We start from the raw sequence: 5946 nt of genomic DNA on the forward strand, positions 1-5946 counted from the left end.
CGGAAAGGTTTTTTTCTTTTGTCTCACACAAAGAATCACTGCGTCCCAGAAGCTGTCGAATGGACGAATGGACGCCTCCAACAACTGTCGACTCCGTCCCTGTTCCCCATCTCCCCTCGTCCTCCACTCACTCCCTTGTCCTCCCCTCTCTCCCTCGTCCTCCACTCACTCCCTTGTCCTCCCCTCTCTCCCTCGTTCGCCCCTCTCTCCCTCGTCCTCCCCTCTCTCCCTCGTTCTCCCCTCTCGCCCTCGTCCTCCCTCACTTCCTCGTCCTCCCCTCTCTCCCTTGTCCTCCCTCGTCCTCCCTCACTTCCTCGTCCTCCACTCGCTCCCTCGTTCTCCCCTCTCTCCCTTGTCCTCCCTCGTCCTCCCCTTTCTCCCTCGTCTTCCCCTCGTCCTCCCCTCGTCCTCCCCTCGCTCCCTCGTCTTCCCCTCGTCTTCCCTCTCTCCCTCGTTCGCCCCTCTCTCCCTCGTCCTCCCCTCTCTCCCTCGTTCTCCGCTCTCTCCCTCGTCTTCCCTCGCTCCCTCGTTCTCCCCTCTCTCCCTCGTCCTCCCCTCTCTCCCTTGTTCTCCCCTCTCGCCCTCGTCTTCCCTCGCTCCCTCCTCCTCCACTCGCTCCCTTGTCCTCCCCTCTCCCCCTCGTCTCCTCTCTCCCTTGTCCTCCCTCTTCCTCCCCTCTCTCCCTCGTCCTCCCCTCACTTCCTCGTCCTCCACTTGCTCCCTCGTCCTTTCCTCTCTCCCTCATCCTCCCCTCACTTCCTCGTCCTCCCCTTTCTCCCTCGTCCTCTCCTCTCTCCCTCGTCCTCCCCTCTCTCCCTCGTCCTCCCCTCTCTCCCTCGTCCTCCCCTCTCTCCGTGGCGCCGTGCTCCTCCCATGCCGAGGCCAGAGCTCTCTCCCATTGTTGGAGGCAGGTTGCCAAGGATACGAGCGGCGAGCAGAGAGCAGAGCATCAGCGCTGTGCGGAGGGCAGAGATGAGCAGCGAGGGGGGAGACGGGCTGTGTGGTCGGCGGGGAGCCCGACCCTCAAACCGGGGGAGACGTGGCGCATAGCGGGACACAGCTCTGATCCGTCTTCTTCTGTTCCTGTGGGACATTTTGGGATATACTGTATATAAGATAAGATAAGAACTCTGCTAACTCAATGCTAACAGGGTTAGCATGTTGGAATCCCTAAATGGACTTTCATTTACATATATATGTACAAATGCATTTAGGTGAAGAATATAAATTAAAATGTTTCGCACGCTAAGGTTCAATGTTCAAAGTAATCAGCCAGATCCTCGAGGCAAATTGCTTCGTCTTTTAGAAAAGGACGAAATAATTAAAGTGGATCTTTAATTATTTTAAGGTGCACGTGTTTGATGGAGGACTGTGCGTACACAGGAAACACGCCGCGTATGTTTTTCAGTGTGTAAATAAAAGTAGGGATAAAATCAAAATTGACACACAAAATTGACGCTTCATACGTGACCTGGCTGTTGATGGTCAGGTCTTGAACACACACACACACACACACACACTGCGTTCTTTACATCGGGGTGCATGCTGAGTCCAGGATGGAAACATGTTGATTACAAACTCGGTGTTGGTTTGTTCACCTCCACACTCTTAAATTCATTACGAGGGAGCAGTAAAGAAGTAATTACGGCTGCTGTGTTTAGTCGCCCGGAGCGTCTGAGCCTGGTCAGTGCACACGCACACGCACACGCACGCACACGCACGAACACGCACCCACAGGCCCTGTGCAGCATCCTCCACCCAAAGTGTTTTTCCTACACTTTCCATTATCCCTCCTCTCTCCCACCTCTACCTTTGAAAAAAGGACCCTGGACCGCATTCGAGCCGGACCGGACCAGTCCGATCCGATCCAGTCCGATCCGGTCCGGTCCGGTCCGGTCCGGTCCGGGTGAGGCTCCTGGGCTTCCTCCTCTTCTGCGCCAAGGGAATAACCTCTCTCTCTGTTTCAACCTCTCCATCCCTTGCGTTTAGCACAAAGGCCTGCGTGTCTGCCTTCCTTCCCCACCCAGCATTCTTTCCCCATGCACTCGTCTCCCCCGCTCTCCCTCTCTCCCTCCCTCCCTCCCTCTCTCTCTCTTTGTCGACTTCCCTCCTACCCAAGCTCTCACCCTACCTTTCATTAGCCCACTCTTTATCTCACTTGGCTCGCTCTCTCCCCCTCTCCACTCTCTCACAACCAGCTTCTACATTCTCCCTCTCTCCCTCTCTCCCTCTCTCCCTCTCTCCCTCCCTCCCTCCCTCGTTCAATTGCGCTACATCTTCATATATTCCTCCTCTCCCCCTCTCTTTCCCTGCTGACCCTATTATTTTTATCTGTCTCACTCCCTCTGCCATCACTCCCCCTTCTCTCTCTCCCCCACTCTCCCTCTACCTCCCTCCCACTCCTCAGTCCCTCTAAGCAGCATTAACTCCCCAGATTACCTTGAGCCCCGCAATCCTCCGTCCCCCACGCACTCTCCCTCCCTTTCCTCACCCATTCACTCACTGTTTTCACGTCATTTACTTCCCCCGTGTTTTAAACGCTCGACTTTCCGTTGCTGTCGTCATGCGACGGAATGAGCGTGAGATGTAGATTTGATCGCAGGTCCACGAAGCTGAGCGTCGGAGGCAGCAGGTCCACGATAAACATTCTATTCATTCAACCTCCCCTAAAAAAACAAAAAATAGAAATGAGTCTTTTGTATGAAGTGGACTTATTTTTCTACCTGCAGTGACCGAGCAGATCAGTCGGCGAGCTGACTCATTACGGGGAGCTTTTCAACCCCTTCAGTGACTCCATTAAATGAAATAGTGCACAATCCTCAGAGGACACGCCAGAGGGAAGTGAATAGCGTGTTAGCTACCTTCTCGTGTGATTTGGCCTTCAAAGAAATTACTCTGAAGCGCTCGAGAAAAAGTCAATGCTGCGGATAAAAAAGCAGAAAACAAGTGTTCGGAGTAGATAGAAAGCTCGATCGGGGGGGCTTGGAGAGAGCGCCATCGGGAGGGGGAGGGGGGGGGGGGGGGGGGGGGGGGCTCCCTTTGGTTAGACGCGGCCGATTACAAAGGGCTTCACCATGAAAGAACAAAATAAACAGGGTCGAACCACGAATGAGTGACGCGCAAATGCAAATACTCAACCTGCAAAAACATTCACATCGGCGGCACTTTTTTCTGTAAAATATTTGTCACTGAGAGTCTGTCTGGGGTAAACTGTTGTTTAGAATAAGATACCCCGAGGTATTTGTTTGTAATAAGATACCGCGAGGTATTTGTTTACAATGAGATACCGGGAGGTATTTTTTCCTTTTGGAGAAATGAGGGGATTCGAGTTCCCCTCCGGTCAACGGCTGCACCGGGCTTTTATTGTGAAAGGCGAGAACGGGAGGAGGTGGATTCGCCGGGGAGACTTTTGTGAACTCGCCCGATTGGTCGAGGCCTTTACCGATGGTGTATTTTGTCGCGCCGGGGCGTCGTGAAAGTACTCGACACACAAACGTTTGTGCGATTAAAAAAAAAACACACAAAGATGCATTTCAGTCGAACCGTCTCTTTCTCTCCCTCCCTCACACTCGCTCGCTCCGCTCAACCCCACTCAGCACCCTCCCTCTACGACCCCCCCCCCCCCTCCACCACCACCACCACCCACCCACCCACCCACACTCCATCACCCCCACCGTCCACCTCTCACCCCGCCACTCTCCTCTCCTCCCCTCCACCCACTCTCTCGTTTACTCCCGAGCCCCCAGCAGCACCACCAGCGCCATCATCTCTCCCTCTCCCCCGTCTTTTACCGCTCTCTTCCCTCCGTCCCTCCCTCCTCTAAAGCCTTCAGGCTCCGCTTGATTTATGCTCGCCCTCCACCACCACCACCACCACCAGCGCCGCCGCCACCCACCCACCCACCCTCCCCTATCTCTGGTGGAGGTTGTGGCCCGGCTATTCCCTAAAAACAACACAGCGAGAGAGCGAGAGAGGGAAGGAGGGAGAGAGAATAACAACCTCTTCCACTTTCCATCCTCCCTCTTTTTTAACCCGGCGTTTTTTCATCCCCTCCCACTCTGCTTTTTAAATTGCCTCTGAATTCTTGAGCTGTTTTAGTGCCTCCCTCCCCTTCTGCGCCCAGATGAGGTTTTCTTACCCTCTCAAACTCTGGCATGCTGAGGAAGCAAGTTCCACCCCCCCCCCTCCTCCCCCCTTTGTCCACTCGAGGCCAAACACGGTTACTAATCGCATGTCTAGCATGGGGGGGGGGAGGAGGGTGAGGAGGGGGGGAGGCGGCATGTCGCTGTGATGTCGGGCCGACAATGGCAGCAAAGCCTTGTGACAGCACGTATCTCGTAATGCTCTTGTTCCTCTTCGACCCCGGGGGGCCATCAGCCGGGCCGACGCGCACACACACACACACACACACACACACACACACACACACACACACACACACACGCACACACAATGTGTGTAAACAAATGGAGGAATAAAATCAAAATTGATACACGAGCGCTTCATACGTGACCTGGCTGTTGATGGTTACAGTTCTTGAACCCACACAGACACACACACACACAGACACACACAGACGCACACACACACACAGTCTCTTCTCTTTTGTTTGCACTCAGACAGGAACACATCCCTGCGTTCTTCTGACAGCTCTCTTGTGGTGGACGAGCCTCAGCAACTCGGACGTCTTCCTCTCTCCATTGTGTTTGGCTGCTGCCTCTGTTGGTTTGAGGGCGTTGTGTGCGTTGTGGGTGTGTGTGTGTGTGTGTGTGTGTGTGTGTGCGTGCGTGTGGAGGTGTTACTGTGTGACTGTGTCCATCAACAGCTTGGTCTCGTGTGTCAACTTGGATTTTATTCATCCATTCATTTATCTTTTTACAAACCCGCTCACGCAACCGTGTTCGGCTTCATTAGGAGGGGAAGGAGGTATTTGTTGTGATACACAACACACGCACACATGCACACACACACACACACACACACACGTATATGGACAAACACTCCTCGATTGCAATCAGAACAAAAGATCAGGGGTCAAACTGGGTCAGCTGACCCCCGCCTCCCTTTTTAGGCCTTTTTTTTCCTCCTCTTTGCTGTCCCAAAGCGTGCTGTCCAACTACACAACTCCCCGTGTGAGACACACACACACACACACACACACAACTCAGATACACAGTGCAGCCTCCAACCACAACACCATAAAACAATATCCTCCATCCATTAGTCGTAACTCTCTCAATGATACGCGCAGTATCAGAGCTCAACACACACACACACACACACACACACACACACACACATCTTTTATTCCAAGTCTTATTCCGCCTTTGCTTTTTTTTTTTATATTCTAGCCCCCACACAGCTCGCAGCATCACACACACACACACACACGAACAAAGAGAACCACCATCTCCACATATTTGTCTCTCCTTTTTAAAAGGGGGTTTTATTTAGCATAAATGTTGAAGCCAAGGGTGCCGCGCTGCCATGGCAACCCAATTAAACGGAGGATCTCTTCAGAAAGCAGAAATCTAAATTATTCGGACTCTTTTATGAAGGGAAAAATGAAAATTCCCTCCACTGTATACGCAGACTGTAAAGGCCCCTGGGGGGGGGGGCGAGGGGGGAGACGAGGGAGGGGGGAGACGTGGGGGTGGGGGGGGCAAAGGAGATGAGGAAAAATGCTGCTGTTTTTTTTGTTGTTTCTGACCATTCAGTTGAAAGTTGAAGGCGATGAAATTCCGTCTCACAACGAGGCACAAAGGAGGGGGGGTGGGGGGGTAGGGGAGGGGGGGGGGGTGGGCGGGGGTGATGTAACCTCGGCGTCTCTTATGAACTCGCCACAATACGCGTGGCGGCAAAATCCTGGCGGTGAAAAACCGCACATGATGAAACCCATGAGCTGCGTGCGCGAGATTAGGCGCCGGTGTTTGTGGTAAACGGGTT

General features: G+C 53.5%; 1 protein-coding gene across 1 annotated transcript in view; it reads left to right on the forward strand.

Moving 5' to 3' along the window:
- The window catches only part of zbtb46 (zinc finger and BTB domain containing 46), a 54318-nt gene that overhangs the window by 32073 nt on the left and 16299 nt on the right, over positions 1–5946 (forward strand).

The sequence above is a fragment of the Gasterosteus aculeatus genome, chromosome 2, assembly GCF_964276395.1.
Source record: "Gasterosteus aculeatus chromosome 2, fGasAcu3.hap1.1, whole genome shotgun sequence".
Taxonomy (NCBI): Eukaryota; Metazoa; Chordata; class Actinopteri; order Perciformes; family Gasterosteidae; genus Gasterosteus; species Gasterosteus aculeatus.